This window comes from Lithobates pipiens, unplaced genomic scaffold (genome assembly GCF_037356315.1).
Source record: "Lithobates pipiens isolate NorthernLeopardFrog02 unplaced genomic scaffold, aLitPip1_a1.2 Scaffold_19, whole genome shotgun sequence".
Taxonomy (NCBI): Eukaryota; Metazoa; Chordata; class Amphibia; order Anura; family Ranidae; genus Lithobates; species Lithobates pipiens.
In genome coordinates, this window is record NW_027507764.1 from 247,825,389 (window position 1) to 247,840,063 (window position 14,675).

At 44.2% G+C, this 14,675-nt stretch overlaps 1 protein-coding gene across 14 annotated transcripts in view; it reads right to left on the bottom strand.

The window, feature by feature from the left end:
• Positions 1-14,675, bottom strand: part of LOC143996687 (poly(rC)-binding protein 3-like) — a 1,318,080-nt gene that overhangs the window by 454,447 nt on the left and 848,958 nt on the right. The window lies entirely within an intron of this gene.

Sequence of the window (14,675 nt, forward strand, 5' to 3'; positions counted from 1 at the left end):
TTGACAAGTCTGTGGCAGAGACTTTGTTTAGCATTTCATCGGCTGGTAGGTCAAGTGAGAGGGGCCTATATGGTTACTGCTGGATCCAGTCTGTGGAGCTGTTTGTCCTCTGGATCTGACTAATACCTCTAACCCGCAATTACTAGGTGCCTGAACTCCCCCTTATCCTGTAACCCTCTATTGAAGGATTGTGTCTTTTGTCTTCTTTGGTGTTATCCCCAAATAAATCTTTAAAAAAAAGGACCAAGTATCGGATTTATCATCATTTGGGCTACTTTCCACGGGACCCCCCCTAAGATGAAGAGGCGAGCAGGTGAGGTGATGGTAAGCCCAAATAAAACCAGCAGCTCCTTTGGGGGTTAGTGCTACATGGTATACAATTGTACATAGTCACAGACTACCTGATAGGCACTCCATGCACTCCCATTACTAATTTGATTTAAAAAGAGGAAAAATTTGGGGCTTAGAGTGAAACATGCAGGAACACATGTCTCTATCCCTATATCGTAACAAAGAGGTGGGATTTTCAGGACTTTGAATGAGGTAGGTAGGAGTGGCTAAATGATAATGATCTATTGATTTATGTTATGCTATGATTTTTTTGACAATAAAGGTATCCTTTTCAAAACCGACTTATCATTTAGCCACTCCCACCCACCTCATTCAGTCCAGAAAATCCCCCCTCTTTGCTGCATTAAAAAGGGTATCTACTCAAGAGATAAACTATAATTCTTCTACTTTATAAAACTCTGGTTTGGCTACATTTTGAGTATGTCGTTCAGTTCTGGTCACCAGTTCTCAGAAAGGATATGTTAGAACTGGAGAAGGGCAACAAAACTAAAAGAGGACTAAAGGAACTCAGTTATGAGGAGTGACTGCAAACATTAAACATATTCTCCCTGGAGAAGGGACACTTAATAGGGGAATGTTTATAGAATACAAATATCTAAAGAGTTATTCTAGCATAGGGAGAAAATTATTCATGTTACGTCATTTAACAAGACACTTGGACATTTCATGAAGTTGGACAAGAAGCTGTTTAACCTTAAACTAAACTAAAGGGTTCTTTACTGTCATAGCAGTAAAGACCTTCCCCAATGATTGTGTCAGTGGGCATGTCAACAAGTTAAAAAAACTGTTAGATGGGCAAACATAATATACAAGGATATGGCAAATGGTAGAGACATAGATACACACACAACCCCACATAGGTTTAACGGAATGGACTGGAGTTTTCAACCTTAACAACTATGTAACTTTGTATTTGACCTCCTGTTCATGAAAAATATATTTTAGGGCTATTAAGTAGTAGATGTTGTTTAGTGTCACTTTAAGCCTCTTATAAAATGAAAGTATCAAACATTCGGTGAAGCTTTAAAGCTTCTAGTATTTGTATATGTATGTATGCTTAACTTTCATCTAGTTATCATAATTAAATGAAAAAAAAAAAAAATATGGTAAGTTCTACAGAACAAGACAAAGAGATCACAAATCACTCAGTTAAAATCTACCTACGAGACATGATGGTACCATCAAGATGTTAGTTTTGCCATTGCAGTGTGCTTTCACCATATGCAAGCATGTTTATATGCAAATTTAGTGTCAGAGGATTGTGGATAATTGTAGCAATTAGAGCACAGATTAGCAACAGAGGGTCTGAGCGGAAAGCCAATCATCTGTCATGTAGTGAATACCTAACACTAGCAACACTTGTAAACGATGTTTAAGACAGCAGGGAATGTCCCCCATGATCCTAAACCCACTCCAGAAGAGTAATCAACACGAGAAATTCTAACATTGTTCTGGTTACATCCCTGATTTAAAACTGATACTTTGGTGCTTTGTATTTAGACACATGCAAGAGCAAATGCAATTAGCTTGCAAAATGCATCATCAGAAAGATAAACTCTGGCATTTACTAAGCTATTTAATCAAATATACAGTGATTATTTCCAATCATAGTTTGCTCAATTAGGAAATGCATGGGGTTCGACAGGTAAACAGTAAACTCAAAAAAGGTAAATTAAAGCCAAGTTTATGCAATAGATGCTGCAAAATAGAATCCTTTCACAAAGAAAATGCTCAATGGACACGTGTTTTCAATATATCTATATATCAAAAATCAGTGAACCAAAAAAGTACTTTCAGTAAACCCCTTTGTGTTCCATTATAAAGTGACTACTGTATTTTCTGGCGTATAAGACTATCTTTTACACTTAAAAAAAATGCTCAAAAATCGGGGGTCGTCTTATACGCCGGGTATACAATGCTGCCCGATGGATGTCAGCCCCCAAATGTCTGCTAATACTGTATGTGGCTTCAGCTACAAACAGTATACGCCGTTGAGCCAATCCTGGCGAGCAATGTATTCTATTAATGAATACAGAGCCTGCTTGGATTAGAGTAACAACCTCTGCCAATCCGAGCAGGCTACATAGAGTAGCCTGCTCGGATTGGCTTTGAGAGAGAGAGAGGCAAGGGCTGATGATGCTACAGCCTCTGCCAATCCAAGCAGGCGTTGTATTCATTAAAATAATACACCGCTCACCATACTTCCCTGAGTAAATACATTCACTGACCTCCTACTACTATACATCCTGCTGTTTACCTTTGAGGTCCCAAGCACCCAAGAGGGACAGGTAAATCTGGGACATATGACAGGGGGGTTATTAAATGCATTTTGGTGGACAATTCCCATAGAATGTAACCCAAAAGTAGTATAGGATTGGTTAGTGAAAAATTCGACTTTCCAGAGTTGTGGCATTCAATAGATCTCTGTTTGTGTTATTATTGTTTGATTTACTTTATGACATATCACAGCATGGCAGATGAGTAGTTGGCATTCTTGCTTTGTGTTTTTTAATGGTTCTAATGTTTTTTTTAAATGGTGTTGCCTCAGAAGGGGGGTAGTCTTATACCACGAGTATTGCCCAAAACCTGTTTTCACTTGAAAAATAGGGGGTCGTCTTATACGCCCAGTCGCCTTATACGCCGGCAAATACGGGTAATCAAATTTGTTTTATTATATATGTAAATTTGGCATTCTCCAATCTTAGTTTTTAAACCCCTAGTCATTTTGTCAATGTGCTCTTTTCCACCTGTATAAGCTATGAGATAATGTATCTTTTTGTATTACTTATTAATTACATGTTACAAGCTATACCCAGTGAAGTGAACATCCTCAGATGATACACAGAGATGAAACAAATCCTCCTACATAAGTTTTACATGTATATCTGCTGTCTTCAGCTTTCTCTATTCTTTAGAATTCTAACGTTGTGTTAGAAGTTTTACTTCCTCATTCAGCAGTAGGAGGGGATTTTTGGCATACACTGTGTGAGAGCTGATTGGAGGAAAGACACCCCCCCCCCCTCCACATAGGCACAGGAAGGAAGGAATGTGCAGAGTTGTGCTGTGACAAGACAAGCTCTCTGCTAATCTATTTATAGCACCCACCTCAACACAAATTTCAGGCTTGTTTTATCTCAGCTGTCGGAGAACTTCTGATAGCTCAGAAGTTATCATGCTAATAACAGTGGAACTAAACAGCAGAAAGACACGGGACTCAGGGCTTTGGAGAGAGATCAGGAAACACTACAAATATAAAAATATATGTGCCTAGGTCAAATTTTATGAATCAGGTTTACATCCACTTTTACCACAAAAAGTACGGTTTCATACTTTGATACTGGCTACATACAAGAATCATCCCCAAATTCTCTGTCCAAATGTATGCATTAAGAGGAGTCTGTGTGTAACAAACAGAGATGAGCTGAATGTACCTCTGTCCAGTTTGAAGCGGGTTCATTCAACTTTACCATAATTCGGTAGCTGAAACCCATTAATCATTTGCTTACTGGGCACTTAAACCCCCTCCTGCCCAGACCAATTTTCAGCCTTCAGAGCTGTTGCATTTTGAATAACAATTGCGCAGTCATGCAACACTGTACCTAAATTAAATTGTTAGAATTTTTTTTTAACACAAATAGAGCTTTCTTTTGGTGGTATTTAATCACCTCTGGGGTTTTTATTTTTTTGCTAAACAAAAACAAAAAAAAAAAAAAGATGGAAAATTTTGAAAAAAAAAAATCACGTTTCATAGTTTGTTATAAAATTACAGGTAATTTTTCTACTTCATTGATATGCTCTGATGAGGTGGCACTGATAGGCACAGATAAGGCGGCACTGATAGGCATAGATAAGGTGGCACTGATGGGGACAGATAAGGTGGTACTGAGGGACACAGATAAGGCGGCACTGATGACCACTGATAAGATGGCACTGATGGGCCCTGATAGGTGGCATTGATGGGTGGCACGGATGGGCACTGAAGGGCACTGATAGGTGTTACTGATAGATACCACTGATAGATGACACTGATGGGTGGCACTGATAGGCGGCACTGATAGGAACCGGTAGGTGACACTGATGAGCACTGGTGGGTGACAATGATGGGCAGCACTGTTGATGAGGCACTGATTGGTGACATTGATACATGGCACTGGTAGGTAGCACTGTGGGCAATGATGGGTGGCACTATGGGAACTGGTAGGTGGCACTGGCTGGTGGGCACTGGTACACGACACTGTTGCACACTAGTAGGTGGAACTGGCAGGTGGCACAGGTGGGCACAGATGAGCTGTTGGCTGATCTCCTTGATCGGGGCCGATGTCCCTCTGACAGCCGCCGGTGAACGGCTTTTTTTTCTGCTTATACTATCAGCGTGAAGAGAAAAAATAGCCGATTATTGGCTCTGTTTACATCACATGATCAGCTGTTATTGGCTGACAGCTAATCATGTGGTAAGGGGTCAGTATTGACCCCTTACTCTGATCTGTGAACCATTGAGTCTCATAGACTCGCTGATCACAGAGCGCTTTGTCCAGCTGGGGGCACACAGGCTGCTCGTCCATAGACGTCCTCCCCACAAAGTAGGTCCGCGCTGTAGCCGGCATTTGGCTATAGCACGAATCTGAAGTGGTTAAAGTCAATGAGAGCTGAATGTTAAAAACCAATAATGGTTATGGCTAATAGACAAGGGATTGTCAAACAAATGCCACACACTGGGCACTGCCCTTGGGAACATGTGCTAAAGCAAAAGATGTTTTTAAAAATTCCATGTGAAGGGGCGTAGTGATTTTAACATCTTCCCACCAAATGAACACATATATACGGCCTCATGAAAGTGGGTCTTTATTCATGGGGGCATATGCAGTATAGGCATACTTGTATTTGTGCTCCCAGCACAGAGACCATGCTCTCACCAAGAAATCTCAAGTCTCATACTAACGATTGGGACCCAGGAAGCCCAGTTCCCAATCACCTTATCACAGTGATATCCTATGATTGGCTATCACAGCAATGAGTCTGTGTTTTTTCTTCCTCTTAAATGGAGAAAAATATATAGTGTACAATGTATCTTTTTATCCTTACTAGAGGAGAACATTTTAAACAAAGAAGTGTGTGTGTAAAACATAATAAAATAATGAAAGAAAAAAAAAATGCTAGATCAGGGTGAACATTTTGAGTCAAAGGTCAAGGTCAGTGTATTTTAGGTAGGATTTAAAAAAATATTATACACATGTGTGTGATATGTGGTATTACTGCAAATGTCTAGAGCAGGAGAACTTATTCTGCTTTGTTTTTCTGGTTGCAAGTTTTGGTAATAGCAAAAAAATATACAGCTAAGTAAAAAATCAGGAGAGATCTATTATTATTGAAATTACATGCATGGAGGGTGCCCTAAACTACTAGAAAAGTGGCACATTTATACATGTATACAACCTGCTACAGCAAAACTGACATTTAGGCTGGACATACAGTATCTCACAAAAGTGAGTACACCCCTCACATGTTTGTAAATATTTTATTATATCTTTTCATGTGACACTTTGCTACAATGTAAAGTAGCGAGTGTACAGCTTGTATAACAGTGTAAATTTGCTGCCCCCTCAAAATAACTCAACACACAGCCATTAATGTCTAAACTGCTGGCAACAAAAGTGAGTACACCTCTACCTAAAAATGTCCAAATTGTACCCAATTAGTGTTACAAGGTCTCAGGTGTGAATGGGGAGCAGGTGTGATAAATTAGGTGCGTGTTATTGCTCTCACTCTCTCATACTGGTCAATAAAATTTCAATGCACCTCATGGCAAAGAACTCTCTTAGGATCTGAAAAAAAAAATCGTTGCTCTACATAAAGATGGTCTATGCTATAAGAAGATTGCCAAGACCCTGAAACTGAGCTGCAGCACGGTGGCCAAGACCATAGAGAGGTTTAACAAGACAGGTAGGTTCCACTCAGAACAGGCCTCGCCATGGTCGATCAAAGAAGTTGAGTGCACATGCTCAGTGTCATATCCAGAGGTTGTCTTTGGGAAATAGACATATAAGTGCTGCCAGCATTGCTGCAGAGGTTGAAGGGGTGGGGGGTTACTCTGTCATTGCTTAGAGCATATGACACACACTGAATCAAATTGGTCTGCATGGCTGTCATCCCAAAGGAAGTCTCTTCTAAAGATGATGCAGAAGGGGGCGTGGCCGGGATGTGAAAGGGAGAAGACGTGTGACTGCTGAACTCCGCTCCAACGCTTATCCTACATACTTCCAGCGCCGTTTCTTTCATCACACAGCCTCTCCCCCTGACACCCTGGGGCGGAAGAAAACCTCCAGTACCCCGCGACCCTCTCCGCAGCCCCGGGAAGGCTCCGTTCATCCACAGCAGGTGAGGCCCGTCCGTGGCGGCCATCTTCCCGAGGCCCCCTGCAGCCACGATGTCCGTCGGCTCCCAGGCCGCCGCTGATCCTCCTCCATCCTAGGCTGATTCCCACGCCGAGCTCCTGGCGGTGATTAAGGAGGGCAGGGATTCGGTGATGGTGAAGATTGATCACCTAGTGGCCGATGTAAGCCTAATTACATGACATGGACAAATTTAGGGCCCGGTTCACGGAGGCCGAAGGCCGCATATCACAGCTAGAGGACACCACCAGATCTGACTCCCGAGACCTCCGTGCATTACAGTTGCAAGTTAAAGCCTTACAGGTGAAGTCCATAGATACTGAAAATAGGCTCCGGAGAAACAATATCCGTGTCATAGGCCTCCCCGAGAAAGCGGAGGGTGCGCGGCCTGCTGAATTTACTGAGGCCTTCCTAAAAACGCTCCTGGAACTGCCTGACATGCCTCCCACATTCATAGTGGAGAGAGCACACAGGCTCCCTCCAACTCCCCCCCTCCCCGGGGCTCCACCGCGGCCGTTTCTGCTTCAGCTGTTGAACTACAGAGACCGGGACAGGGTATTGATGGCAGCTAGAGAAAAGCGGGATCTACTTTTCAATGGAGCCAAGATAATGCTTTTTCCTGACTACTCCCCAGAGGTGCAGCTTCGTCGACGCTCCTTTACTGAGGTCAGGAAGCACCTGCGAGATGAGGGCCTCAAGTTCAGCCTGCTGTATCCAAGTAAACTTCGGGTGATTGCAGATGATCGTGCACACTTTTTCATGGACCCAGAAGCTGCCATGTCCTGGCTGGATGGTCGTAGATGAGCTACACCCGACTACGGATGTCACCTGCACCTCTATACTGCCTGGCACTTTGCTTCTTACTTAATTCCACCCCGCTGGATTCTTGCCAGGTGGCTGCAACACCTGCTGCCTCTCACCTCTTATCCTGCCTGGGCACTGGGGAACGGAGTGCTGCCACCTAATATGTGCCTGCCTCGACACCTACGCCCCTGTGTCTTTGTTTTTTCCTGTACACATGGCTGTGCTGCCATTGCTGATCTGTTGGGCACTTTTGCAGGAGCGGGCCTACTTAGCAGACTGCGGAAGACACACACCACTACAAGCAAGTGCCGCCACCGCGGCGTGATTGCCGACCCCCACCCCCTGTTTTTTTTTTTACTCTTACCCCCCCCTTTTTGTATTTTTTGCTTTTTTCCCCCCCTTTCTGGTCAGTGGCCAACATCACCTACTTTTGCCTTGTCCCCTGGCCATATGACTTTGACCAGTGGTGCGAGGGGCGAACACTGGCGGTGTAGGGTCCCAATCGGGGGCGCTTGCACCTATTTGGTAGGACTTTTTTTTGTTTGGGGACAAACTATTCCCGGACCCCCCCTCATTTTTCTTTTTAGGGGGAGCGATGGTACATAGTAGAAAAGGCACTCCGTGCCTGGGAAGTTTGGAACCTGGTTGGGTCTCCACAGTTCTTTCTGCGAATGTATATTTTTGTTTATGTTTTATATTGTGTCTCAGTGCTGACGGTATTATCTGCAATGCAACTATGATCTTGCTGCTTACAGGGTGCTCCTGGAAAGGCCCCCCCAATACTCCTGCTCCCCCTTTCTCTCTATGCCATATGGCTAACCAGGTATCGGATTCGTTCACTGTCCTCTCCTGGAATGTTAGAGGCCTTAACTCTAAATTTAAGAGAGCTCTGCTCTTCCAATATTTAAAAACTCACTCCCCCCAGCTTATTCTCCTTCAGGAAACTCACCTTTTGGGCAGCAAGGTCCTAACTCTTAAGAAACCCTGGATACAACGGGGTATACATGCTACTTACTCCACGTACGCCAGGGGGGTATCAATTCTTATTCATAGGAATTTTCCTTGTGTTATTGAAGAGGTCCACACGGACCCCCTGGGAAAGTTTGTGATCCTAGTGTTTACCCTATGTTCTCAAAGGTATATTATTATAAATCTCTATATTCCCCCTCCTTTTTCACCTGCATTATTGTACGATGTTTTAGACAAAATTTCACCCTTCTGTCCTGGGCGGGTGCTGGTGATGGGAGACTTCAATGCCACCCTATCTCCAGAACTAGACAGGTCTGCACCAGCTAAGAAGCAGTGTATGGAACTCTCCGTGTGGGCTCAGGCGGTTGGTCTGGTGGAGGTCTGGAGGTGGAGACACCCTGACAAGAGGGCTTACTCCTGTTTTTCAGCTTCCTACAAGACGGCATCCCGGATAGATTTGGCTTTCTCCAACCCCGCACTGCTGGCAGATGTGTTGGAGGCGTCCTATCTCCCCAGTGGTTTGTCTGATCATAGCCCGCTGTCGGTGGTGCTCCGCTCACCAGCCTCCCGTAACGTGGCACTCTGGCGGTTGGGTGCACAGTGGATTTCACACCCTGACCTGTCCGACAAACTGCCGGACCAGCTGGCGGAATTTTGGGAAAAGAATGTGGGGTCCTCTTCCCCTGCAAATGTTTGGGATGCTTTCAAAGCATATACCAGGGGCTAATATATTTCCTGTATTGCTGACACAAAGAAAAAACAGGCGAGTATGACTCTCTCACTGCAACAAGCTATTGATAATTGTAATGCCACATACACTACGGATCCAAACCCTACCAACTTTGACTTACTAATGGCAGCTCAGAGGGACTTGCAGTTACACCTGACGGAAACTACATGACTTGACATGTATAAGGGGAAGCAGCGGGTCTTTGAACAGGGAGATAGAAATGCACGTCTGCTGGTGATGATGGCTCAGCATGACCAGCCCCTCACTCTAGTGTCTGCCCTGCAGACTCCGGACGGAGACACCTGACCTCCCCCTCGGATATACTACGGACTTTCAGCACCTTTTATGAAAAGTTGTACTCCTCAGGCCTCCCTACAGACTTTCGACCCGAGTCACTCCATACTCTATTGGACCAGTTGGCGCTTGGATGGCTCTCTGACTCAGAGAGGGAGACTCTGGTCCAGCCTTTTACAGCACTAGAGGTCCTGGGGGTCATTAGTTCTTTTCCCCCGGGTAAGGCTCCGGGGCCTGACGGGCTTCTGATGGCCTTTTACAAAACCCACGGAGCCCTCCTGGCACCCCTTCTGGCTCAGCTCTATACTTCCTGTCTGACTGCTGGTGAATTGCCCGCCTCAATGTTTCATGCACACTTAACATTGATTCACAAGGCCCCTAAGGACCCCACCTCCTGTGCTTCCTATAGGCCTATAGCTTTATTAAATTCTGACTTTAAAATATTGACCAAGCTCCTGGCCCGTAGACTTTATCCCATGCTCCCCTCGGTGATAGACTCTGACCAGACTGGTTTCATGCCCCGTAGATCTACAGATATTAACCTCAGGAGACTCTTTACTAACATGCACGCCCACCATTTAAATGTGGGAACCCGGGTGGTGGCCTCCTTGGATGTCGAAAGGCCTTCGATACGGTGGAATGGCCTTTTTTATGGGAAACCCTGCGGAAAATGGGCTTCCCTTTACTGTTTATCAAATGGCTCCAGGTGATTTATAGGAGCCCTACTTCGTCGGTGCAGCTGGGGGGGGGGGCCCTGTCCGCCCCTTCAGGCTTTTTAGGGGGACCAGGCAGGGCTGCCCTCTCTCTCCGGCTCTGTTTGCCCTTGCGATCAAACCTGTGGCGGAGGCACTGCGTGTCTCACCCCGGGTGTCAGGATTGTGCATTGGGCTGCTGGAGGAGAGGGTGGCCCTGTACGCAGATGACATGCTGCTCTTCTTAAATGATGGTGGTCCTGCACTGAGGGGAGTGTTGGATGTGCTAGATACCTATGCAGGGGTCACGGGTCTCGGGGTGAATTGGTCCAAATCTCTTCTGTTTCCGATTGATCAGGGGGCAAGGGCCACTTCGCTCTCGGACAACCCCCTTGTCTGGGTTGACTCCTTTAAGTATTTGGGGGTTCAGGTATCACACTCAGCGTCGGAATACCTTACGCTAAATCTTACCCCAGTTTTTTTGGATGTCCAGTCTAAGCTTAAGTCATAGAGCAACCTGCCACTGTCGCTCTGGGGGTGTGTAAATCTCCTGAAAATGAAGGTCATCCCCAGACTTACTTACCTTTTTCGTCACTCCCCGCAGTGGTTGCCTAAGTCGTTTTTCAAGAAACTGAACCAGATTTTTTCCTCCTTTATCTGGAGCCCCTCGACACCCAGATACCACCTGACCACTTTGATGAGACCACGTACACATGGTGGCATGGCTTTTCCAGACTGCTACAAATACTATCTGTCCGCGCAGCTGGTAACAGTAGCCTGGTGGCTGCAACCGGACCAAACAAACTCCTCCACTGTTTTGGAGGTTACTGTTTTGGGTTCGTTGGAGGCCCTCCAGCTTCTCATTTACCGAGGCCCTCGGGCCCATTTTTTTTTGGGCCCTGGAGGGACGCGGACGCACGGATGTATCCCCAAATGCCCCACTGTGGCTGAATCCTGGCCTGTCTCACCTATACCAGATCCCTGACCCATGCGCATGGACTAGGCACGGGATCAAGCTTATGTCGCATGTCGTGGCGCAGGGCTCTATACTCCCCCTTACCAGCCTGATCTCTTTGTATAATGTGCCTGGCCACTATCTATTCAGACACCTTCAATTGGTCCACGCGTTTGCAGCGCAATTCCCACATTCCTCATGCCATATGACACAATCGAAACTGGAACGCACACTCCGGGCCGACTGCGACAAAAAACCTACTTCTGTTTTATACTCCCATTGCATAAGTGTGTCGCTGCCGGCTCTTGATAAACTTTGGACCAGATGGCGGACAGACATCCCCACACTAGACAAAGATGACTGGGACGATGTTTGGGACCTTCCTTTTAACTCCCTGGTCTCTATTCGAGACCGCCTTGTGCAATTTAAAATTGTGCACCGGGCCTACTACACCCCGTACAGACTCCATAGGATGAACCCCGCGCACTCTCCGAGCTGTTGGCGGTGTGGGGCCTCACCTGGGGACTTATCGCACATTTTCTGGCAGTGCCCGAGGGTCCAGCAGTACTGGGAGTCAGTGCTGCATCTAATTAGAAAGGTCACCATGACTGCTGTGCCTTTGGCCATGGAGGTTTGCATACTGGGACTCATCGAGCCTGTGGTGCAGTCCACTGCCAAACGCACAATGACTGGCCTGCTGCTCTTCTATGCTCGCAAGAATATTGCTATGCACTGGAAAAAATCAGAACCCCCATCCATGGTGCAATGGAAACGCCTGGTGAATGACAATCTTCCCCTGTACAAAGATACTTACCTACATCGGGGATGTCCAAAGAAGTACAATAAAATCTGGCACGCTTGGTTAGCTGACCCCGAAACAGCTTAGATGGTGGAAGAGATCGTGGCTGCTGGGGGGGTTCTGTTTTCTGTCCCCCCCCCCCCTCGGGTTTTTTTTTGGGAGACACTCTGTTCTCTTGTGAAATCAGACAGGGGATCGATCATACTTGCCGATTGAACTGGGGCCACCAGTGAAATACCCTTATATTTGTGAAATGCTGAAATGCTGTGTTGCAATGCATACTTCTGTGTTAATGAATGACTCTTGTATACTGTGAGCACTGTTGTTATAAGTGTTGTATGTTCTGAAACTTTTAATAAAAATATAAAAAAAAAAAAGATGATGCAGAAGAAAGCCCACAAACAGTTTGCTGAAGACAAGCAGACTAAGGACATTGATTACTGGTCCTGTGTCCTGTGGTCTGATGAGAGCAAGATAAACGTATTTGGTTCAGATGGTGTCAAGCATGTGTAGTGGCAACCAGGTAAGGAGTACAAAGACAAGTGTGTCTTGCCTAAAGTCAAGCATGGTGATGGGAGTGTCTGGGGCTACATGAGTGCTGGGGAGCTACAGTTAATTGAGGGAACCACGAATGCCAACATGTAATGTGGCATATTGAAGCAGAGCATGATCCCCTCCCTTCGGAAACTGGGCTGCAGGACAGTATTCCAACATGATAATGACCCAAAACACACTTCCAAGACGACCTTGACCACCTTGCTAAAGAAGTTGAGGGTAAAGGTGATGGACTGGACAAGCATGTCTCCAGACCTAAACCCTATTGAGCATCTGTGGGGCATCCTCAGATGGAAGGTGGAGGAGCTCAAGGTCTCTAACATCCACGGGCTCCGTGATGTCATCATGGAGGAGTGGAAGAGGACTTCAGTGGCAACCTGTGAAGCTCTGATGAACTCCATGCCCAAGAGGGTTAAGGCAGTGCTGGAAAATAATGGTGGCCACACGAAGTATTGACACTTTAGGACCAATTTGGAACATTTTTACTTAGGGGTGTACTCACTTTTGTTGCCAGCTGTTTAGACATTTTTGGATGTGTGCTGAGTTATTTTGAGGGGTACAGCAAATTTACACTGCTATACAAGCTGTACACTCACTACTTTGCTTTGTAAATATCTTCTTTGTCTTTTGTATGGATTCTGACCAAATCCTTTTGGGTGGAGCACCCCACTCCCACAGTAAGTACCTCTCATTAGTGACCACCTGTGTCATGGTGGAGACCTCATGTTCTCCCATATAGCGGAGTATAGCTCCCATGGTTCAGAGAAGCAGGATCTCCCAATCTATGGATAGTGTAGGACCCACTAATCATGGGGTACTTTGTCGCAGTAAGTGGGCTTAAGCACCATATAGCAGTATGGTGTGACCAAATCCCCATATTTATTTATTTTTATAATGTTTTTTGAAAATGTCTAGGTGTTTTTAAAAAGCCTTGCTGGAGGTAAATGTTAGTTTTGCATGTGTGCACTGTAATATTTTTTTTCTGTTGTATGGTCTTATGGCAGCACCATCTTTATGCATTTTTTTAGGGTGTGCCCCCCAAATATCTTGTTATTTCTTCAGTGTTGTCACATGAAAAGATGTAATAAAAATTTGAGGGGTGTACTCACTTTTGTAGGATACAGTACATGGCTCAGCTTTATTAATTCAGCCAGTCGACTGAACGAAAAAAAAAACTGAGATGATAGCCCTATCCACACATTTACTGTGGATAGGGAAATCCTACCTGCTGTGTCTTTGTATTCTGACAGTGGGACTCTAGCAAAATACAATGATCAGTGCTACAGCTCATTAACTGTATGCTCTGATTGAATGCTGGTTCCGTTCGTCAGAAGCTTGCCTAACAACTGGTTTCTGTTGAACAGAGAGGGCTATACATAGATTGAAATTTAGCCAGTTGCTGCTGAACCGACCATATTCCGATCCCTGTATGGCCAGTTTAATAAAAAAAAAAAAAAAAGCAGTTTAACCATTTTGCCTCTCACACCTGTTCACCCCCTATAGACCAGAACAATGATTACATTTCTTCTATGGACCCGTTTATTAGGCGATAACTATGTAATAATTACTAAAAATAACAAGGTAATATCTATCTATCTATCTATCTATCTATCTATCTATCTATCTATCTATCTATCTATCTATCTATCTATATATATATACACAATATCTCACAAAAGTGAGTATACCCCTCACATTTATAAATAAATAATTTATTCTATCTTTTCATGTGACAACACTGAAGAAATTACACTTTGCTACAATGTAAATTAGTGAGTGTATTTTTTGTTTTATATATATATATATATATATATATATATATATATATATATATATATATATATATATATATATATATATATATATATATATATATATATATATATATATAAAACAAAAAAAACAAACAAGGCTTTGATATTATCCTACAACAATGTTAGTTTTTCCTGTAACCTTGTAAATTGAAATGTTAAAATGTTACAAAATTAAGCAAAATGCACTTTCTTTTTTTGAGCAGTGTTATCTTAAAAATAAATACTTGTTCTGTAATTTGCCTTTTTTTAAATGACACTAAAAATATGATTCCTGGTACAAAGCTTCACAAAGTTATTTACACGTGAAATACGTTTATTTTTTT